General features: G+C 44.7%; 1 protein-coding gene across 3 annotated transcripts in view; it reads left to right on the forward strand.

Annotated features, from left to right (window-relative positions):
* Positions 1–1186: 1186 nt before the first annotated feature.
* Positions 1187–24426, forward strand: part of AFF4 (ALF transcription elongation factor 4) — a 235251-nt gene continuing 212011 nt past the window's right edge. Inside the window, exon 1 of one of the 3 annotated variants that reach the window (XM_073620658.1) lies at positions 1187–1965. The gene's annotated coding sequence lies outside the window, so the exon portion shown is untranslated. The remainder of the gene's footprint in view (positions 1966–24426) is intronic. The other 2 variants (XM_073620659.1, XM_073620657.1) reach the window with 2 other exon arrangements.

Consider the following 24426-nt stretch of genomic DNA (forward strand, 5'->3'; position numbering starts at 1 on the left):
ATTCACGGAAGGGTGCAGAATAAACCAGAAGGAAAGGCAGGAGTTGTAAAGCCAGCAATTTGGTCAAGCTGGAATTTGGACGCTGGGCATGTGGGTGGCAGAAAGCGTATTTTTTTATTGAATAAAAAGTGGTGTTAGGTGTACTTTAAATTGAGGACTGATGCTAACAGTAATGTAAAAACTATAAAAAAAATGTAGGCAGGGGTGTCACAAAAGAGGAGTTAGAGAGAGCCCTTGGGAATAGAGAAGCTCAGGAACATGTGAAGAGATGATCTCTATGTGTTAGGGAGAAGTCTCATAATGTCACTGGGAGTGAGGTGACATGTCAAGCTGTGCTGGTGAACTGCAGTACAGGCTCCACAGTACCCACTCAAAATTGCTGCATCTCTTAGAAGAAGCTAAAGTAAAGTCAAAAAGTGAAACATACACAAACTGTTAACTGTGCAAGTAGAGCATACTCACTTCTAAGGTGGACTGCTGCTTTAACGATGATTTCAGATGACAGCAGCCTCAGCCTGTAAGTGCATCATTCTGGGAGGTAGTCTATAGAGGCCCTCCCAGAACTATAGTACCACACTGTAGCCATACTAAAGTGGTTGTAAATCCTCACACATACCCAGTAAAGTGACCGGCCTAGGGTCATACACTGAGATTAAACAAATCCTCCTCCATAAGTTGTATATGTTTATCGGCATCCCCCTCACTCTTCTCTAAGTCCAGACTCTAAAGCTTTTCCAAACCTCCAGCAATGAGTGGGGAGCTGAAGTTGCACTCTCCAGATCTCAGTGGGGAAGAACTCTGAAAGCTGATTGAAGTGAAGGCACACAGGGACACCCCACCACCACCATTTTGTGCTGGTGAACCCTCCCGTCAGCTTTTTTCTCTTGATGTCAAGATGACTTGTCAGAAGTGACTCCGAAGCAGTAGGCAGAATTGAGACAAGTACACGCTGTAGACTCGGGGATATGCTTTGTTCATATTTCCAGACTGAGGTTTACAAGCACATTATACAACACTTAAATGCAATGCCCACATATTCCACTAGATGGCACACCAATCTCTTTATATTCATGTTATGACACTAAAATTGAAACAATGTCTTCCTCGTGTGATGTTTGCTTCACAATCACTCCGATGTATGTTAGGATGTGGAATTGTAAAATTGCTGAAGCTCGCAAGGGAGTTCAATCAATAATATGGCCACCAGACTTCTAGCAGGCGACACGACGTTCCAGTGACCTTTGACCGGTCTGTCAGTCTTCCCGCACAGGCGCGCTGCGGCGATTGCAGTTAGTATGTGATGGGTTTATTTTAGTCTGTGGTACGCAGGCGCGAACATCTAAAGGCGCGCAGGCGCCCTGCGGCACTTGCAGTTGAAGTATTTGATGGCTTTTACGTGACCATCTGACGGGCTTTCGGGTGCGCGCACGCGCATGGGCAACACAGCGAACGCGTAAAAAAAAAAAAAAAAAAAAACAAACAAAAAAAAAAAAACCCTCCCTCCGGAAATGACGTAGTTTGAGTTTTTGACGGGTTGGAGAATTTGACAAAACACGCGTTCTGTTGAGCTAGTTCCGTCGTACGCATGCGCCCTCTCACTCTGACTAACCGGCTCGCGCCTAGGCCCAGAGAAGGCCTGGGAAGCGCCTCCTTGTGGTACGTCACGTGACTGGAGGGGAGCCCCTCCCAACACTAGCTGAGAGACACCGAGACCGGGAGAGAGGAGAAACACCGGGAGAGCTACGGAGACACGGGCTGTTGTATCACCGAGAAGGGGGAGACACACGGCGGGCGAATAATGAGGAGACTGGCCGTGGGGAGGACATTGGAAGCGCGGCGGAGGTGCTGAGAGGAGACACACTGGGCTCGAATCCCCCGTACCGCCCGGTGGGGGAGGGAGAAGACTTGGCTGCTGTGGCAGCGCCCGGGCCGGAGGCCTCTCACAGACAGGAGGTGGAGCTGAAGGTAAAGAGATGGCCTGGACTGTGTCCGTGTGTCTGCGCCATCACACAAGTATACAGGGAGTGCTAGCTTCCAGGATCACCTGCCCCTCCTCCATGGCTGTTACTGACCCGATCACCCCTCAGCAGGGGGTCCCTCTCTTCCTCATCATCTCTCCCATTAACACATGTGTTGTCACCAGGCAGGGAGGGATGATGATGTGTGATTGGGGGGGGCGCAGACATCCCCGGATTACAGGAAGCTTTGTTTACACTCCACAATCAGCCAGGAGAATATAGAGGGCCTCCAGCGTCTGCCACCAGCACTGGGTTACCCCACGTCAGCCAATCACATTCATGCCTGCCCTAGAAAATGGGGGCTCACACTTTGAATCACTGTGGGGCAATACAAGCAGTTCACATTTCAGACATCAGTTTAATTCCCCCTGAGCTTACACCCCAGGATAGGGATACTTAAGGCGGTATTAAACCGAAACCAAAAATCTAATATCCTTAGATGTGATGGTTGCATTAGTTTTCTTTTATAGGCCTTCCTTTAATTTCACCTGGTGATCCAGCCAGTAAGTCTGTTGTATTTCAACGGTTGAAGCTGTCCGGGTTTCCTGCACTGTGTTCTGGTGTGAACGGGCACTTAAGGTTTTTTAGGAATAACTAAAAGCTGATCATTGTAAGCATCCGCATATAGCAGTTAGTGTTGCAACAAACCCTTTACTGCTGACAGGAGTGCTTACAATGATCAGCTTTTAGTTATTCCTATAAAACCTTAAGTGCCCCGTTCACACCAGAACACAGTGCAGGAAACCCGGGTTCCATGTGCATTTCCAATCCTCAGCAAATGTCAGTGTTAAGTTAACGACGCCCCAAATGCGTGCTTACCTGTATCAGGTTGTATGCATTACTTTTGGTGTGGTCCAGTGCAATTCAACCCATTCAAAAAGAAAGGCCTCAGACTGTATTGTGTGTAAGGCCCCTTTCACGCTGGGCGGTGGGTGCGTCGGGGTAAAGCGCCGCTATTTTTAGCAGCGCTTTAACGTCAATTTCGCTGCGCTATTCGGCCGCTATCGGGGCGCTTTTACCCCCCGCTAGCGGCCGAGAAAGGGTTAAAACCACCTGCAAAGCGCTGCTGGCGGTATAGCCGCACTGCCAATTGATTTCAATGGGCAGGAGTGGTATACACACCGCTCCTTCACCGCTCCAAAGATTTTGCTAGCAGGACTTTTTTTTTTTTTTTTTTTAGCATCCTGCCAGCGCACCGCTCCATTGGAGTGACAGGAGCAGCTCTTTCAGGGCACTTTGCAGGCGCTATTTTGCTGCTTGCAAAGCACCCCAGTGTGAAAGGGGTCTTAAAGTGTGATTCTTGGTATGAACCAGCCCTTATCCTGAAAGGAAAAAAAAAAAAAAAGATTCTATGCCCACGTTCACATCGGGCCGTTTTGACACGTCAAATTGCCGCTTATTGCCGGAAATGGCACCGTTCGCATCGGTAAGATGCTACATCGATTCCCAAAAGTAGTTCCTGCACTACTCTTGGCGACTTCGGGGGCGATTTCAATAGACATCTGTGCAGGAACCCACACAGATGTCTCTGAAATCGCTCCTGAAGTTGGAATTGTGCAAGTTCAGCTGAACTCGCATGATTTCAAACCCGCATCAGTATGAACCTAGGCTATATCTGCTTATAAAATGTTAGGCCCCTTTCACACGGATGGACCAATCGATCTGGTCCGCCTGTGAGGTTTTTAATGCGGAACCGATCCAACCATCCATTGTTCTCTATGGAGCGGCGGATGTCAATGGACATGTCTGTTGACGCCCAACAACATCTGAACCAAACCTATTTGCTAAAAACAGACGGATGAGGATCCGGTGTAAATGAACAGGGAGTCAGTTTCCATCCGACAACTCATAGAGGACAGAGGGCTGTGTCCGCTCTGCATCAGAGGAGTGGACATGGACCTGTTATCCGCCTGCTCAGCGGAGAGATTCCCTGCCGAGCAAGCGGATCCACTAGCAGACTCTGCCAGTGTTAAAGGGGCCTTAGCTGAATTTGGCTTCAATTTGTTAGAGTATCTAAATTTGATGGTACACCCAAAACTTCCCTCCCCCCAGAATGACAATGTTGCTGTCTGCTGTGCCTCCAGTGCGTATTCCTCCAAAGGTGTGTCTTACTAATACAGGAGGCGTGTTACTGGCCAGAGATCACCAGGGGAAAACATCGGGAAAGTCTAAAAAAAGAAAACTAATGCAGCCACCACATCTAATTTTTTTAGTAAGCTGCAATATATTACATTTTTGGTTTTAGGCTTAATATGGCTTTAACATAAATGACAACTATGTTCAGATGGGGCCAGTGAGGTTTAAAGATTCCTATTTAGCTTTGTGAATTGGGACACTTGATAAATCGGTTCTACTCTTTTTACGGCGGCTGTCAGTTTCTCCAGACTTGTGCTTTCATCTGATTGTTTTTTTTTTTTCTTCCTTTGTCATTGGGATTCAATTTTTTTTTTCAATTATTTTCCTGCAGATGAATCTCGCAGGGAGTTATCATTTCCAGCCAGAGCGTTTTGATTTGTTGTCATTCCCCGATGGCAAGGAATCCATCTGTTTGGGTAGTTAAAGCATTAATTGAATAGTACGGGGAATACACACGGCGATGCCTACTTTCAAAACCTGCTAATGTGTAGTTGATGGGATTTCCAGTGCCTGGCTAGCCCCATCAGGATATGTAATGTGTGTGTCCCTCCCCCAGCCCCTATTTATAACGGTCTCAGTGCTGACATGAAATGTGTGTCAAGCTGAAGGGGGGAGGTTAGACAGACACTTTGCTTTTGACCGTGGCCCGGGCAGTCCCTTTGTGGTTATTGGTTGTGAATTCATCGTTTAAACGTGGTTTCCTGATTCCAGTAACGGGGGGGGGGGGGGGGGGGGGCTGCATGGAGACATTTTTAGGTGTGACATCCTCCCTGTTTAAAAAGCTCTTTTTGTTTTTGTTTTTTTAAGTAGGAACCCTGCTGTTGGTGTTGATCCTTTCACAGATTTGTACTGAGCGGGCCTGCAGACCTCACCGGTAATGCAGCCTGTCTGCTTCAAATGATTCCTTTGTGATGACAAGTAGCAGTATACAGACAGAGGCTTGATAGGAAATAAACATCTTTCTCATTTCAGTCTTTCCCCTTTCCGTCTCCTTTTTTTTTTTTTTTAAATTATTATTATGTATTTATTTTTTTAAAGCTCTGTTTGTTTACCCTTGTCTGCTGCTTTGTTTTTGGGCAGTCTTGGAAGAAAATAGCGTCTTTTCAGGGCTCAGTGTGTGCTGTGATGGGCTGAATCTCCAGTAATTGACGTCATGGCTTTGTTCCTAAACTTCAGGCCAGCGAGCATGTCTGTGGCATCACTGATGGGGGATGCTAGGATGGAGACATAGGAGTAAAGAGATGATGCTGTTGCTATCATACCTGCTTATAGATTTGTGGATAACAGTCTTGTAGGTGGATTCAAAAAGTGTCTGTCAGCAATACACGTTTTCCATCAACAGACACATTTGTTTATTTTCTGAACTAGGAACTTGATTTCTTTTTGGAATATGTCATTTGTAGATCACTGGATTGTTTGCTACACACACATTCATAAGACACTGTTTGAGTTTGATTTTAAGTACTGTAGAAATGTTTACATAGACTATTTTTCCTTTCTCATGAAAGTGGGAACGTTTCACATAGGCAGCTTTTAAAGCGTTGCTGTTTCTCAGCAACTGGCAGCGAGTCTCAGTGATACCTTAACAAAAATGTTTGATTTTAGCATTAACTGGTTGATGCTTGCGGTTGGCCACTGAAAAGCAGATTCTTGCAGTTGTTGGGGAGCCCTCTGGCTGAACCAATACATTATACTTCAGAGGTGCTTGTAGGTGGTATCTGCAAAGGTGGACTTTCACCTTCTGTTGTGCAAACTGGACTTTCATAGCTTTCTCCCCCAGTGCTGTGGTGTCTTGCTGCCAAAGGAGAGATGGTTTCATTCTCTGTCACATAAAGAATAAAACAAGAAGATGGCAATCTCTCTTGTAACGACTGCACAGATGCGCAGTTCTTGAAATGTTACCATAGTCGTCAAGGATTTAAAAAAAATTGAGGATTATTTAATATTTCATTGACTTCCCAGCTGCTACCACCTATATATTTTTCAGCTGTCTGGATTGATCCTGTAATGCCCCGTACAAACGATCGGTGTTTCGGCCAGCAAAAGACCGATGAGAGCTTTTGGTTGGAAAATGCGACCGTGTATGCTCCATCGGACTTTTGCTGGCCGAATTTCCGCCAGCAAAAGTTTGAGAGCATGTTCTTAATTTTTCCAACGGAAAACGTTTCTATCGGAAATTCCGTTCGTGTGTATGCAATTCCGACGTGCAAAAAAATACGCATGCTCAGAATCAAGTACGAGACGGAAGCTACTGGCTATTGAACTTCCTTTTTCTAGTCCCATCGTAAGTGTTGTACGTCACCTCATTCTGGACGGTCGAACTTTGGTGTGACCGTGTGTATGCAAGACAGCTTGAGCGGAATTCTGTCAGAAAAACCTTCAGAGTTTATTCCGACGGCAAAACCAGTCGTGTGTACAGGGCATTACTCTCTTGCTTCCAGAGACATTTTTTGCACACCTTTTAAAAAAATTTTTAGGCCTGAAAATTGCATAAAACCCCCAAACATTATATATTTTCTGAAAGCAGACACCCTAGAGAATAAAGTAATGGCAGTTCCAATCTTTTATGTTACACGATATTACCACAAAGGTAAGTTATATTGTTAAGCCACACAAGTGCAATAAATTACCCAATTTTTTGGTAAAATATAAGAGATGAGGTTGCACTGAGTAAACAGATACCAAATATTTCAAAACCTAGAGGGTCGGTTTACACATGGGCAACACGACTTTAACGCGACTTTGTACCGCGACTTCAACGCGGCTTCAGCGCGACTTTGGCACGACTTCGGCAAATTACGAGGCGACTTCAAGTCGCCTCCATGACGGGCGACTTCGCTGGCGGCCCCCCCCCACCGTACCAGGCCGCATGCCCTCAACATAGGGGGTGCTTTGGGGCATGGGGGGCGCAGTGTCCCCATGTTGATGAGGACAAGGGCCTCTTCCCGACAACCCTGGCCGTTGGTTGTCGGGGTCTGCGGGCGGGGGGCTTATCGGAATCTGGGAGCCCCCTTTAATAAGGGGGCCCCCAGATCCCGGCCCCCCACCCTATGTGAATGAGTATGGGGTACATGGTACCCCTACCCATTCACCTAGGGAAAAAAAGCGTCAATAAAACAAACAGTACACAGGTTTTTAAAATAATTTATTAGGCAGCTCCGGGATCTTCTTCCGACTTCGGGGGTCCTCTTCCGACTTCGGGGGTCTCTCCGCCGTCTCCTCCCGGTGTCCGCATCTTCTGCCGGCTCCTCCGCTATCTTCTGCAGCTCAATTGCTAGCGGTGGTCCGGACTTCTGCCTTCTTCTTTTCTTCCAGAGATGTTGACACGACGCTCTCTCCAGCTGGAATGGTCTCTGAACGCTCCGCAATGGACTTATATAGGCGGTGACCCCGCCCCCTTATGAGGTCACTGTCCCAGGGCATGCTGGGGCTGTGCCGTCATAAGGGGGCGTGGTCATCACCCGGTGACCACGCCTCCTAAAACGTCACAGACCCAGCATGCCCAGGGACTGTGACGGCATAAGGGGGCGGGGGTCACCGCCTATATAAGTCCCTTGCAGAGCGCACAGAAACCATTCTGGCTGGGGAGAGCGTCGTGTCAACATCTCTGGAAGAGAAGAGGGAAGAAGATGATCCAGAGGTCCGGACCACCGCTGGCAAAAGAGCGCCAGAAGATAGCGGTGGAGCCGGCAGAAGATGCGGACAGCGGGAGAAGACGCCGGAGAGACCCCCAAAGTGGGAAGAAGATCCCGGAGCTGCCTAATAAATTATTTTAAATACCTGTGTACTGTGTTTTTTATTGACGCTTTTTCCCTAGGTGAATGGGTAGGGGTACCATGTACCCCATACCTATTCACATAGGGTGGGGGGCCGGGATCTGGGGGCCCCCTTATTAAAGGGGGCTCCCAGATTCCGATAAGCCCCCCGCCCGCAGACCCCGACAACCAACGGCCAGGGTTGTCGGGAAGAGGCCCTTGTCCTCATCAACATGGGGACAAGGTGCTTTGGGGTGGGGGGGGGGCCGCAGCGCGCCCCCCTCCCCCAAGGCACCAAACCCCCCATGTTGAGGGCATGCGGCCTGGTACGGTTCAGGAGGGGGGGGGGCTCGCTCGTCCCCACCCCCATTCCTGTCCGGCCGGGCTGCGTGCTCGGATAAGGGTCTGGTATGGATTGGGGGGGGGGGACCCCCCACGCCGTTTTTTCGGCGTAGGGGGTTCTCCTCAAGGTCCATACCAGACCCAAGGGCCTGGTATGCCCCTGGAGGGGGAACCCATGCCGGATTTTTATTTAAAATTTGGCGCGGAGTTCCTCTCAAGATCATCTGAGCACAAGTCGCATGCCGAAGTCGGATCATGCGAGACGGCGATCCGACTTCAGTGATAGTCAATAGGCTGAAGTCGGATCAAAGTCGGATCAAAGTAGTACAGGGAGTACGCTCTGAAGTCGGAGCGACTTCAGTAGTGTCTATTAAGACGCTAGTGTTAACTCCCATTGAAACTATTTCTGGAGCGACTTGGGGCGACTTGAGGGCGTACAAGTCGGATCCCAAGTCGCCCCAGTGTGAACCGAGCCAGAATGTGCATGCGCCTGTGAAATGGTAACAATCTTCAATACCCTATATTTTCTATAGGCAATGCTTTACAAGTCCCCTATGGGTCATCAGTTTAGCGCTATGGAGGAGGTGTAGTGCTGGTTTGAGTGACTGCTTCCATCTGACAGGCAGGAGTCTCCTTGTCAGATATACACAAAATCCTTGTGGTTGCAGCCACCGGGAATGTGTGTAAACCCCCCCCGGCTGTCAAGTCCGTATAAGGTAAATACCTGACAGTAAGAGGGTTAAAATAGATCTTTCAGTGACTTTACAATTCTGCAAAAGTAAACTCTTGACATTTCCCCATGCACAACAACAATATGTGTGTGTGTATATATGTCTAAAAACCACTTTATTGGTTTTGGGTATACTAGAAAAGGGCTAAATTCCCTGACAGTTTATTTTTTTGCGGTTTGTGTGCTATTGGGGAAATTTCCTTTTTAACTTCCTGTTTCAGACATGCAACAAGAAAATAGAGGAAATCTTCCAAAGTAAGGGGAATTCTCCTTTTAGAGTATTGTCCCTGAAACAAGTGTCTCTGTTAGAAGATGTCCCCTTACCTCCTGTTCTGCGGACAGCTCTAACATTTTGGATTTCCCCTCACTTTGTTTTGGTGGTGATCATCATGGTAAAGTGTTGAATGTGCCCAAATCAGAGACAGACGGCACTAAAAACTTGTCGGGGGGTCTTACCGTTCCCTATGCCATCCAAACCCGAAAAAAAAAAAGTTTGTGTAAAAAAATGCTTTAAATCCATTCAAGTCCTGCTGCAGGCCAGAGGAAGCATTTTCTCAGTCGCTTTTTTTCCCCAGTGTGAAAGGGGCCTTAGGGACAGATGAGCAGGCCTGGACACAAACAATCTGCGTACAGAGCTGCCCATCTCTACACACATAAAATAAAATCAAAAAAAGTCGCGCTGGAGTGAGGGTAACATTAAAAAGTATCAAAAGAAATAAAAAAGTGAGTAATAATTACTGGATGAATAAAATAAAATAAAATTGTGTGGATCAATGCGATTGAGCGCTAAAAATTAAACAAGCAAAAGTGCAAATGACAATTGATTAATGGTACGCAGATATTGATAGCTGTGTCCAAAAAATAATCAACAATATGCAACACAATAACTCACAAATGAAATCTCAAATGTCAGAAATAATAATAGTGTGACAAATCTATAGAAAGTAAAAAATAATGTGTAGAAAATTAAAACCAAAAAGAGTCCATAACTTTAGAAAAGAATAATGATTACAGTCCTTTCATGCCAGATGACATGCATGAAACAGAATTAATCTCCAAGTGCTCTGTGAGTAATGACACAAAAAACTTGTTGTGATGATGTTAGAGTGCGCAGAAAAACCACCACCTCCTGATAAAAATGCTGCCTCTTACCAGATGGAATGGTCTCTTAATTACAGGAGACCTAAAAAGCGAGTGGCTGCAACCCCAGCCAGGGATCTTTAAACAGGCACTTAGCGTCCAATTCCAGGGGCTCTCTCCAGCTCACGTCAATATAGATGCAAATATCCCCATATCCCATATCGGGACGTAGCTCCCCCTCCCGACAAACACCGCTATTCACATACCCGGAAGACACGGGTACCTTGGAGCCGGCCGGCATTTGTATTCACGCTTATAACTTCAATGGTCTTGTAAGTGCAACTTCTGCTTTTTTTATCTAATAAAACGTTGGTTTTACACTATGTGGAGCACTTTGTTTTTTACATGGGGATATTTGCATCTATATTGACGTGAGCTGGAGAGAGCCCCTGGAATTGGACGCTAAGTGCCTGTTTAAAGATCCCTGGCTGGGGTTGCAGCCACTCGCTTTTTAGGTCTCCTGTAATTAAGAGACCATTCCATCTGGTAAGAGGCAGCATTTTTATCAGGAGGTGGTGGTTTTTCTGCGCACTCTAACATCATCACAACAAGTTTTTTGTGTCATTACTCACAGAGCACTTGGAGATTAATTCTGTTTCATGCATGTCATCTGGCATGAAAGGACTGTAATCATTATTCTTTTCTAAAGTTATGGACTCTTTTTGGTTTTAATTTTCTACACATTATTTTTTACTTTCTATAGATTTGTCACACTATTATTATTTCTGACATTTGAGATTTCATTTGTGAGTTATTGTGTTGCATATTGTTGATTATTTTTTGGACACAGCTATCAATATCTGCGTACCATTAATCAATTGTCATTTGCACTTTTGCTTGTTTAATTTTTAGCGCTCAATCGCATTGATCCACACAATTTTATTTTATTTTATTCATCCAGTAATTATTACTCACTTTTTTATTTCTTTTGATACTTTTTAATGTTACCCTCACTCCAGCGCGACTTTTTTTGATTTTATATGATTTACGGTTTACTACTTTTTAGTCGCAGCTTCTATCTTATGTGTGTAAGCGCAATATTTATTTTTTACCATCTCTACACACGTTCACAAGATCAACACAGAGTTCCAGAAAGTAAAGGGAAAGTCATCTACCCTTATTGAAATTGGCCAACATGGAAAGAAAAAAACAAGTTTTATTAAGAATAAAATATCTGCAATTATCTTTTAAAGCAGTTGTAAACCGCTGCAGTAAAAAAGAAAAAAACTTTCCCCTGTAAGACAATTGCATAATGTGCTAGTATGCATTGCATTATGAAATACTTACCTTAGAACAGGGGTCTTCAAACTGCGGCCCTCCAGGTGTTCAGGAACTGCAATTCCCATCATACCTAGTCATGTCTGTGAATGTCAGAGTTTTACAATGCCTCATGGGATGTGTAGTTCTGCAACAGCTGGAAGGCCGTAGCTTGAGGATCCCTGCCTTAGAACATGGGTGCTCAACCTGTGGCCCTTCAGCTGTTGTGGAACTACAAGTCCCATCATGCCTCAGCCTTTAGGAGTCATGCTTGTAACGGTCAACCTTGCAATGCCTCATGGGACTTGTAGTGCCATAGCAGCTGGAGGATCACAAGTTGCGCACCCATGCCTTAGAATGAGTGGCATGCTGTTACCGCTCACAGGGCTTCCATCTTTCCCAGGTCTTCCTTCCGAGTTTGCGAACTCCGGCTGTGTGAGTGGCCGGAGCTGCAATGTCGTCACTCTCGCGCATGTGTACGGGAGCCCTTGGTTTCGGCACGGTACACTGAGGGTCCGGCACCGTATGCTGAACCTTCAGTGCTCCTGCACCAGTGATGTCACCAGCTGCATCAAATGTGAATATATCCTAAACTGTTCCTTTTTTTTTTTTTTTTTTTTTTTTTTGTCAAAGCTTTATTGAACAGTCTGATATTTTTATTATACAGGATTTATATAGGGCCAACAGTTTGTGCAGTGCTTTACAATGTAGAGGGGGGCAGTACAATTACAATACCCTTCAATACAGAAGGGACAGGACCATACTCGTGTTGCTTGCAATCTAAAGGAATCTAAAATAGAAGCTGATTGGCTACCATGCACAGTTGCACTAGATTTTGCATACTCCAGTTTTATGTGTCAAAAATGCCACTTGCAGGCCTGGTTCACACCTATGCGTTTTCAGTGTGTTTTCAGCTTTGCAGAAAAACACTACTGTCCATTTAACAAGGTTTCCTATGAGTGATGTTCACATCTGTGCATTTTCCACCATTGCATTTTTTTGGAAGGGGTCAGAGACTTTTTTTCCTTGCGTTTTTGGTTTTACAGACTTCAATCGAAATGCAGCAGAAACGCATCAATAATGCAGTACTTGCGGTTTTTGATCCTTTTTTTTCTGGTTTCTCCTGCAAAACGCACCCAGAAAACTCAACCGTAACTTACATAGGTGTGAACCTAGCCTCTAGGATGTTATGATTTTTTTTTTTTTTTCTGCCTCTTAACACCCCTCTATTTTAGCCTATGTGTCCACACACATGGGGTTTACAGGCAGAAAAAAAATTGCAGGGTCAGCGCATTGCGATGCTCATTTTAGCCAGAATCGTGCAGCTCTACTGCATACTGGTGTAAGCAAGGCCTTAATGTGGTAGCTGCTTTTTGTTTTTGTGTTTTTGTTTTTTAAGCTTTATTTTCAGCAGGTGATAATAAAGCAACACAATCCTGTCTTACAGTGTCTCCACTCCACCGCAGAAGCTACAGAAACAACTTTTTTTTTTTTTTTTTTCCTTGTGGGGTCTAACTTTTATATAAACAAATGTTGACCATTGTCATTGATAAATGGTTTGTCCCAACCCTCTGAATGCAGCCACCGCACCTAAGAATTGTTAAGCTGCGATATATTTCATTTTTGGGAACATCAGTTTAGAAGCTAAAGGCTTTTAAAGAGTTGCCTATAGATAATTTAATGTACCGTAATTTTGTTGCGTTCCACAGGCATGCGCAATTTTAAAGCATGACATTTTGGTATCTATTTATTTGGAGTAACATCATCCTTTTATATTTTACCAAAATTGGGTATTATATTGTTTTTATTTGCACTAAATTCATTAACCACTTCAATACAGGGCACTTATACACCTTCCTGCCCAGACCAATTTTCAGCTTTCAGTGTTGTCGCAGTTTGAATGACAATTGCGCGGTCATCCATCACTGTACCCAAACTAAATTTTTATCATTTTGTTCCCACAAATAGAGCTTTCTTTTGGTGGCATTTGATCACGGTTTTTATTTTTTGCTAAACAAATACAAAGACCGAAAATTTTGAAAAAAAATAAAAGTTTTGCTTTTGTTTCTGTTATAAACTTATGTAAACAAGTAAGTTTTCTCTTTCACTGATAAAGCGGCACTGATAAAGCGGCACCAATGAGCGGGCACTGATGGGCATTGATAGGCGGCACTGATGGGCACTCATGGGTGGCACTGATAGGGGACACTGGGCACCGAAAGGCTGCAAAGATGGGTTCTTATGTGTGGCACTGATGGGCATTGAGGCACTGATAGGCATCCCTGCTGGCACTGGCAGTGGTAGGCATTGTGTGTGGGCACTGATTGGCAGCTGCCTGGGCACAGATTGTTATTTTCCTGGGGGTCTAGGGGGGGCACACCTGGTGATCTAGTGTGGATGGCCATCCAGGTGGTCCTGGGCGGCATAATGGTGGTCCTGGGCGGTATCCGAGGGGGGGCTGTGCTGATGAACAATCAGCACAGACCCCCCGTCAGGAGAGCAGCAGAACAGCTCTCCTCTACTCACATCTGTCAGACTCGAGTGAGGAAAAGCCGATCACCGGCTCTTCCTATTTACTTCGTGATCAGCTGTGATTGGACACGGCCGATCACATATTGAAATCATTCTGCTATATTGCGGGCGGCAAGTGGCTAAAGTGTATTTTTTCCTAAAAATTTGCTTGACAGAAAAAAATGACAACCACCATTTTATTCTCTAGGTCCTTTGCTTTAAAAAAAGAAAAAAACATTTTCAACATTTTTTTTTTTCTGGAAAATTATTTATTATATGACATCCTGAACTTTGAGTGGGGATATCTGAGTGATGCCTGCAGCCGGCGATTCCCTGCACCGTAAGAACAATCATAGCAGCAGTTCAGCCGCTTGATCGTTTTTTACAGGCGGCAGGAGGCGACGCCCTACCGCCACCCTCCGGTGCTTCTACCTGCTTGCCCATGCGATCTGCGAGCCGGGGAAGGAATCCGCTGGTGGCAGAAGTTCACCATAGAGAATATCGGTGACTAGATGGTCCCCGGCAGTCTATATGATCTTCGGAGGCCTGGGTGCGACCTTATGACGTCACGGCCTGGAAGTTGTAACTACTGCCGTGTACTCTGATGGAAAGGCTTAAGCCTCGTACGCTCGATCGGATTTTCGGCAGGGAATTGTGTGATGACAGACTGTTGGCCTAAAATCCGACCGTTATTGCGCTCCGTCAGACAGTTGTTGTCCAACTTTCTGCCAACAAATGTTGGATGGCAGGCTAGTAAGGTTTTCGGCGGACAAGTCTGTTGTCAGATTTTCCTATCGTCTGTACACAAGTCCGTCACACAAAAGTTGAAAGTACAAATACGCATGCTCAGAATGAATGCTCACCAAACACGACATTAGCAGAAGGTGCCCAAAGGGTGGCGCTCAAGAGTTGAAATCCCTCGTAATACGTCGCTACATTAGTGTTTGGCACGCGCCCTTCGGACAAAAGTCTGACGCTTTGTTGGCCAACAATCTGATCGTGTGTACGAGGCTTTAGATCGTGTTTGTGTGTTGTTGTTGTGTTTTTTTTTTTTTTTTTTATCTCAGTCCTTCCTGCCTAGAGGAGGTATGTGGGGACTTATAGACCCCAGATCTCTCCAAAAAGAGGACTTGCAATAGGAAAAAAAGTGGGCAAAAAAAAAAAGTTTTTTTTAAGGGAAAGAATAAAAATTTAACATTAAAAAAATCAAATAATTTAAAGCATCACCACTTGCTCGCATGCAGAAGCAAACGCATACGTACATCGCGCCCACATGTGTAAACCGCATTCAAACCACTCATGTGAGCTATTGCAGCGAAAGTTAGAGCGAGAGCAACGATTCTAGCCCAAGAACTCTTCTGTAGCTCTAAACAGGTAACCTGTAAAAAAAATTTTTAAAGCGTCGCCTATGGAGATTTTTAAGTACCGTAGTTTGTCGCTGTTCCACGAACGTGTGCAATTTTAAAGTGTGACATGTTGGGTATCTACTCAGTATAACAAATTAGGCTAACTTTACTGTTTGTTTTTTTTTTTTTTTTTCAATAAAGTGTATTTTCCCTTAAAAAAATTGCGTTTGAAAGATCGCTGTGCAAATAGTGTGAGATTAAATATTGCAATGACCGCCATTTATTTCTCTAGTGTCTCTGCTAAAAATATAAATATATATATATATATATATATATATATATATATATATATATATATATATATATATATATATATATGTATATGTATGTATGTATGTGTGTGTGTGTGTGTGTATATATATATATATATATATATATATATATATATATATATATATAGCTTGGGGGTTCTAAGTATTTTTCTAGAAAAAAATAAGATTTTAAGGAGGAGTTCTAGCCTCAAAAATAATGTAGCTGCTTACTTTTAACCACTTGAGCCCCGGACCATTATGCTGCCTAAGGACCAGAGGTCTTTTTCCAATTTGGCACTGCGTCGCTTTAACTGCTAATTGCGCGGTTATGCAATGCTGTACCCAAACGAAATTTGCGTCCTTTTCTTCCCACAAATAGAGCTTTCTTTTGATGGTATTTGATCACTTCTGCAGTTTTTATTTTTTGCGCTATAAACGGAAAAAGACCGAAAATTTTGAAAAAAAATGATATTTTCTACTTTTTGTCATAAAAAAAATCCAATAAACTCAATTTTAGTCATACATTTAGGCCAAAATGTATTCGGCCACATGTCTTTGGTAAAAAAAATGTCAATAAGCGTATATTTATTGGTTTGCGCAAAAGTTATAGCGTCTACAAACTAGGGTACATTTTCTGGAATTTACACAGCTTTTAGTTTATGACTGCCTATGTCATTTCTTGAGGTGCTAAAATGGCAGGGCAGTACAAAACCCCCCCAAATGACCCCATTTTGGAAAGTAGACACCCCAAGGAAATTGCTGATAGGCATGTTGAACCCATTGAATATTTATTTTTTTTGTCCCAAGTGATTGAATAATGACAAAAAAAAAAAAAAAAAAAATATTTACAAAAAGTTGTCACTAAATGATATATTGCTCACACAGGCCATGGGCCTATGTGGAATTGCACCCCAAAATATATTCAGCTACTTCTCCTGAGTACGGGGATACCACATGTGTGGGACTTTTTGGGAGCCTAGCCGCGTATGGGACCCCGAAAACCAATCACCGCCTTCAGGATTTCTAAGGGTGTAACTTTTTGATTTCACTCTTCACTGCCTATCACAGTTTCGGAGGCCATGGAATGCCCAGGTGGCACAACCCCCCCCCAAATGACCCCATTTTGGAAAGTAGACACCCCAAGCTATTTGCTGAGAGGCATATTGAGTCCATGGAATATTTTATATTTTGACACAAGTTGCGGGAAAGTGACACTTTTTTTTTTTTTTTTTTTTTTTTGCACAAAGTTGTCACTAAATGATATATTGCTCACACAGGCCATGGGCCTATGTGGAATTGCACCCCAAAATACATTTAGCTGCTTCTCCTGAGTATGGGGATACCACATGTGTGGGACTTTTTGGGAGCCTAGCCGCGTACGGGGCCCCGAAAACCAATCACCGCCTTCAGCGTTTTTAAGGGCGTGAATTTTTGATTTTACTCTTCACTGCCTAACACCGTTTCGGAGGCCATGGAATGCCCAGGTGGCACAAACCCCCCCCAAATGACCCCATTTTGGAAAGTAGACACCCCAAGCTATTTGCTGAGAGGCATGGTGAGTATTTTGCAGCTCTCATTTGTTTTTGAAAATGAAGAAAGACAAGAAAAAACTTTTTTTTTTTTTCTTTTTTCAAATTTCAAAACTTTGTGACAAAAAGTGAGGTCTGCAAAATACTCACTATACCTCTCAGCAAATAGCTTGGGGTGTCTACTTTCCAAAATGGGGTCATTTGGGGGGGTTTTGTGCCACCTGGGCATTCCATGGCCTCCGAAACTGTGATAGGCAGTGAAGAGTGAAATCAAAAATTCACGCCCCTTAGAAAGCCTGAAGGCGGTGCTTGGTTTTCGGGGTCCCGTACACGGCTAGGCTCCCAAAAAGTCTCACACATATGGTATCCCCGTACTCAGGAGAAGCAGCAGAATGTATTTTGGGGTGTAATTTCACATATTCCCATGGCATGTTTGAGCAATATATCATTTAGTGACAACTTTGTGCAAAAAAAAAAAAAAAAAAAAAAAAATTTGTCTCTTTCCCGCAACTTGTGTCGCAATATAAAATATTCCATGGACTCGACATGCCTCTCAGCAAATAGCTTGGGGTGTCTACTTTCCAAAATGGGGTCATTTGGGGGGGTTTTGAACTGTCCTGGCATTTTATGCACAACATTTAGAAGCTTATGTCACACATCACCCACTCTTCTAACCACTTGAAGACAAAGCCCTTTCTGACACTTATTTTTTACATGAAAAAGTTTTTTTTTTTTTGCAAGAAAATTACTTTGAACCCCCAAACATTATATATTTTTTTAAAGCAAATGCCCTACAGATTAAAATGGTGGGTGTTTCATTTTTTTTTTTCACACAGTATTTGCGCAGCGATTTTTCAAACGCATTTTTTGGGGAAAAAACACACTTTTTTAAATTTTAATGCACTAAAACACACTATATTGCCCAAATGTTTGATGAAATAAAAAAGATGATCTTAGACCGAGTACATGGATACCAAACATGACATGCTTTACAATTGCGCACAAACGTGCAGTGGCAACAAAATAAATACATTTTTAAAAGCCTTTAAAAGCCTTTACAGGTTACCACTTTAGATCTACAGAGGAGGTCTACTGCAAAAATTACTGCCCTCGATCTGACCTTCGCGGCGATACCTCACATGCATGGTGCAATTGCTGTTTACGTTTGACGACAGACCGCCGCTTGCGTTCGCCTTAGCGCAAGAGCAGGGGGCGACAGGGGTGCTTTTTTTTTTTTTTTTTTTTTTTCTTTATTATTTTTTTGCTTTTTTATCTTATTTTTAAACTGTTCCTTTCATTTTTTTTTTTTTTAAATCATTTTTATTGTTATCTCGGGGAATGTAAATATCCCCTATGATAGCAATAGGTAGTGACAGGTACTCTTTTTTGAAAAAATTGGGGTCTATTAGACCCTAGATCTCTCCTCTGCCCTCAAAGCATCTGACCACACCAAGATCGGTGTGATAAAATGCTTCCCCAATTTCCCAATGGCGCTATTTACATCCGGCGAAATCTAAGTCATAAAATGCTCGTAGCTTCCGGTTTCTTAGGCCATAGAGATGTTTGGAGCCACTCTTGTCTCTGATCAGCTCTATGGTCAGCTGGCTGAATCACCGGCTGCATTCTCAGGTTCCCTGTTGAGACAGGAGAGCCAGAGAAAAACACGGAAGACGGTGGGGGGGGGGGGGGCATTCCCTCCCACGGGTTGTAAAGGCAGTCTAGAGGCTAATTAGCCGCTAGGATTGCTTTTACATGAAAGCCGACCGCTGGCTGAAAAGAATGATACCAAGATGATACCTAAACCTGCAGGCATCATTCTGGTATAACCACTCAAAGTTGTGAATGGCGTACCTGAAGACAAAAAAATGGTTAACAATAAAGCACAGTAAACAATAAAGTATAAATAATTACATACCTGAAAAACAAACATGATAAAACATAATAACAATAACAATAACAATAACAATAACAATAACAATAAAACACTGCAGAATAGAATACAGTAAAAAAAGAGCAGAACAATAGAGAGAGAGAATAGAGAGAGAGAACAATAAAACGACAACTATTTTTTTTTATTTTATATATATTTTTTTTTTTTTTTACACTTTTTTTGTAACTAACTTTTATAACTGTAACCGGTTCCAGGTTCGGGTCTCTCAAAATGCGATGGCATCTTGGGAGACCCTGTGAAAGTGTGCCTAGTCTGTGCAATGCTGTACCCTACGCTAATACTCAACTAGTGTATGGTAGCGTTCAAAACATTCACCAATGCAAAGACCAGGATTGTCAGGACAGAAGGGACAATAATAGCGGGTGTCACGCCTATATCCGCGTTTGCTGCAGACACAACATCTTTTTGGGGGGGGTTCGTTGGGTAGGGGTACTCGGGAGCACATAAAAATGCCTCTCATGCAGCCGACTGCATTTCGTTGGGGGATGTGAATGGGGGAAGTACGGGCGCTGCAGAAGTGGTGGGTTCCCAATTAGGATTGGCGAATGCAGCAGGAAGGGCACTATGGGCACGACGGGCCTGTGTTTGTCTTTTTGGTGGCAGCGGGACACTACTTGTGCTTGTCACCTCACCAGCTTGAACTGCACTTATGGGACTCGCCACGTCACCAAGTGTTACTGCAGTGCTGGTTTGACTACGACCGGGGTGTACTAGGCCGCTGGCGCTTGCCAGTTCAATAAAAAGCTACAAAAAAACTGTTAGCGATCGCAGGGATCAGGCCTGACTCTGCGAACGCTGCAGTTATGCGTTTAGTGTTTTGTAAGTGACAGTGATCGATCGATACTGCACTTGGGTGGGCTGGACTGGGCCGGGCGGAGGGGCAAAACGCAGGTGCTAGCAGGTATCTGGGTTGATCCCGCTAACACTGCGTTTTTGGGAACCCTAAACTGCTGGGGACGCTAGTATAGATCTGATCTGATCGGATCAGATATTGATCCGTTCAGATACTATACCACTAAAGGAGGCGTATGCTGCGTGCGTGGGTGTTAGTGGTACTGGCGCTAACCTGACGCTGCCTGGGGCCGGTGCTTGCTAGTTCACCAAAATGCTACCAAAAAAACTGTTAGCGATCGCAGGGATCAGGCCTGACTCTGCGAACGCTGCAGTTATGCGTTTAGTGCCTTGTAAGTGTCAGTGATCGATCGATACTGCACTTGGGTGGGCTGGGCTGGGCCGGGCGGAGGGGCACAACGCAGGTGCTAGCAGGTATCTGGGCTGATCCCGCTAACACTGCGTTTTTGGGAACCCTAAACTGCTGGGGACGCTAGTATAGATCTGATCGGATCAGATATTGATCCGATCAGATACTATACCACTAAGGGAGGTGTACGGTGCGTGCGTGGGTGTTAGCGGTACTGGCGCTAACCTGACGCTGCCTGGTGCTTGCTTGCCAGTTCACCAAAATGCTACCAAAAAAACTGTTAGCGATCGCAGGGATCAGGCCTGACTCTGTGAACGCTGCAGTTATGCGTTTAGTGTTTTGTAGTGACAGTGATCGATCGATACTGCACTTGGGTGGGCTGGGCGGAGGGGCAAAACGCAGGTGCTAGCGGGTATCTGGGCTGATCCCGCTAACACTGTGTTTTTGGGAACCCTAAACTGCTGGGGACGCTAGTATAGATCTGATCAGATCAGATATTGATCCGATCAGATACTATACCACTAAGGGAGGCGCATGCTGCGTGCGTGGGTGTTAGCGGTACTGGCGCTAATCTGACGCTGCCTGGGGCGACGCATATCACCGCCGGGCGATCAGGGGGCTAAACCTTTATTAGGTAATAAACGTCGGGTGCCCTGACACTATAAAAAATAAACGAACTAACCTGCGTCACCCGTAACGGTTTATACGGTGATCAGTGGTGAAAGGGTTAACTAGGGGGCAATCAAGGGGTTAAAACATTTATTAGGTAGTATATGGGGGTCCCTGTCACTATAAAAACGCTGACGGCGAACCTAAATATTTACCTCACTAACTAGCGTCACCAGCGACACTAATACAGCGATCAGAAAAATGATCGCTTAGCAACACTGGTGACAGGGGGTGATCAAGGGGTTAAAACTTTATTAGGGGGGGGGTTAGGGGGGTACCCTAGACCTAAAGGGGGGTGATACTCACTGTCCCAACACTGTAACTGTCACAAACTGACACTATGCAGTAATCAGAAAAAAAAAAAAAAAAAAAAAAAAAAACCTGCTGGTGTCAGTTTGTGACGGGGGGGGGGGGTGATTGGGGGGGGATCGGGGGGCGATCGGGGGGGGGATCGGGTGTTTTGTATGCCTGGCATGTTCTACTGTGTGTGTGTGTGTTGTGCACTCACATTGATGTCTTCTCCCCTCGGCGCTGGAACGGAAAATACCGAGCCGAGGGGAGATGACATCATTTCCTTTGCTGCTGTTTAGCATACAGCAGCAAAGGAGTGTTCCCATTGGCCGGCGGCGATCGCGAGGGGGGGGGCCCCACGAACGGATGGCCTCCCCCTCATCTCGGATCGCCGGGGAACAGAACGGGACCGCTTCGGGCACCGGGGGGGGGTCCGATCGGACCCCCCACCCGCGAGAGGCAAATCACGTACATGTACGTGATTTTGCCTGCCCGTGCCGCCTTGCCGACGTAAATCGGCGTTAGGCGGTCCTTAAGTGGTTAATATAAGGAAACTTACCTGTCCTGAGGCGATTCAGTTTGCATAGGTAGCGCTATACAAGTCACTCATTCATTCATGAATCCTGCAATGTCGGCCCCCAGAAGACAATTCGTCCATTGGATTGGGTGCAGGTGCCGATAGGCAACTAAGGCAAACCAGCAGTGACACACACACATTCCAGAAGGTGGGGGGGGGCCGATGCAGGAAATGCCGTACCTAGCCGTGGCGGGGTTAGGATGGAAGTACAGCTATGTACACTAGAATAGGTATATAACAAATATAAAAAAAATAAATCCAGAAACATGGGGGGGGGGGGGGGGGGGGGGTCTATTGTTTAAAACCTAGATGTTTTTGGGTGGAACTCCGCTTTAAGCAACAAATGTCAGAAAAATGCTTAATATCACTTTATCAAAATGCAGGGGTGGTTGCTGCTGATGACCTTCTTAACCACTTCCCGCCTGCCATATAGCCGGAAAGTGGTTTAGTTATCCTGACTGGATGTCATGTGAAATCCAGCAGGATAAGTCGCGCTCGCACGCCTATTATTGGGGTGTCAGTCTGACACGCTGCATCACTGATCTTGGTAAAGAGCCTCTGACGTAGGCTCTACCGTGTGATCAGCTGTGTCCAATTGCAGCATAAACAGGAAGAGCCGTATATCAGCTTTTCCTCTACTCGCACTGACAGACGCAAGTAGAGGAGAGCCAATCGGCTGCTCTCCTGAGGGGGAACTTGCGCTAATTATCAGTGCAGTCCCCCCCACCCATGACCACCAGGGTTGTCAATCAGTGCCTCCTCATTAGTGATCATGATCAAATACCACCAAAAGAAAGCGCTGTTTGTGGGAACAAAATTATAAAAATCTTGTTTGGGTACAGTGTTGCATGACAGAGCTGAAAATTGGCCTGGGCAGGAAGAGAGAGAAATTCCCTGTATTGAAGTGGTTAACCGCTTGCCGACTGGCTCACGCCGATAAACGTCGGCAGAAGGGCACGTACAGGCATATTAACGTACCTGTACGTTGCCCTTTAAGAAGTGGTTTGCGGGCGCTCCATGAGTGTGATCGTGGGTCCCGCGGACTCAGTGTCTGTGGGGATACCCGCGATCGTCTCACAGAGAGGAAGAACGGGGAAATGTTGATGTAAACAAGCATTTCCCCGTTCTGCCTAGTGACACCAACACTGATCACCGCTCCCTGTCATGTCACGTCACTCAGCCCCTCCCCCCCACAATTAGAATCACTCCCACACTTAATCCCTACAGCACCCCCTAGTGGTTAACCCCTTCACTGCCAGTCACATTTACACAGTAATCAAAGCATTTTTAATCGCACTGATCGCTGTATAAATGTGAATGGTCCCAAAATAGCGCCAAAAGTGTCCGATCTGTCCGCCATAATGTTGCAGTCACGATAAAAATCGCTGATTGTCGCCATTACTAGTAAAAAAAAAAAAAAAAAATTTAATAGAAATGCCATAAAACTATCCCCTATTTTGTTGACGCTATAACTTTTGTGCAAACCAATCAATAAACGCCTATTGCGGCCTAAACTGAGGGAAAAAAATGTTTTTGGGTATATTTATTATAGCAAAAAGTAAAAAATAATGCGTTTTTTTTCAAAATTGACGCTATTTTTTTGTTTATAGCGCAAAAAAATAAATACCGGAGAGGTGATCAAATACCACCAAAATAAAGCTCTGTTTGTGGGGAAAAAAAAGGACGTCAGTTTTGTTTGGGAGCCACATCGCACGACCGCTCAATTGTCAGTTAAAGTGACGCAGTGCCGAATTGCAAAAAGTGCTGGTCCGGGGCTTAAGTAGTTAAAATGCTGCCTGGTTGTTTTGCTCACCCACTCGCTGACTTTAGTACTTTGAGTTGCCAACTCAGAACAAGTATGCAAATTAGAGAAATGAGAACTCCTTAACCACTTCAGCCCCAGAAGAATTTACCCCCTTCCTGACCAGGCCATTTTTTTACGATAGGGCACTGTGTCGCTTTAACTGACAATTGAACGATCATGCAGTGTTGTACCCAAACAAAATTGATGTCCTTTTTTTCCCCCCCAAATAGAGCTTTCATTTGGTGGTATTTGATCACACACAGATCCCGGTTCTCGCTCTGTCACGAGCGATCACGGATGCCCTGCGTGGGCGCCTGCAAAAGCACTTTAAAGAGCCGATGTACAGCTATGACGTCTCACGCAGGGAAGCCATCCTGCCGCAGTATAAAGCAATACTTTTTCTTTTAGTTTTGGACAGAGTGAAGAGGGATTAGAACACCTGTCAGTTTTTATTGCTGTCTGTGTTCCTATTAGGGAGATTCACCTTCTCTACTTGACTTGTTTACCATTATTATTGAAAGTGAAATTTTAGATTATTAGAAAATCCTAAATTTTGGGTTGTCCCTAGAAAAGTAATGGGGGGGAAATGTTCTCATGGGGACACTAGCTTTGGTGACCTGTGGTCCCCAGAGAAATCCTTTTATTTGCAGTGATTCCCTTACTTCTTTGCCTGTGGAACAGGAAGTAAAGGTAAACCTCCCCAATTGCACACAGATTGTAAAATAAATGACAGGGGATTATAACCTCCCTTACTCTATCCAAAATACTCCCTTACTTTATCCAAAATAAAGAAAATAGTTTTGCCTATAGTTCTATTTTAATTGTAAACTTGTTTGGCATTAGTATGACCCCTAAGTA

This window comes from Aquarana catesbeiana, linkage group LG03, assembly GCF_042186555.1.
Source record: "Aquarana catesbeiana isolate 2022-GZ linkage group LG03, ASM4218655v1, whole genome shotgun sequence".
NCBI classification, from domain to species: domain Eukaryota; kingdom Metazoa; phylum Chordata; class Amphibia; order Anura; family Ranidae; genus Aquarana; species Aquarana catesbeiana.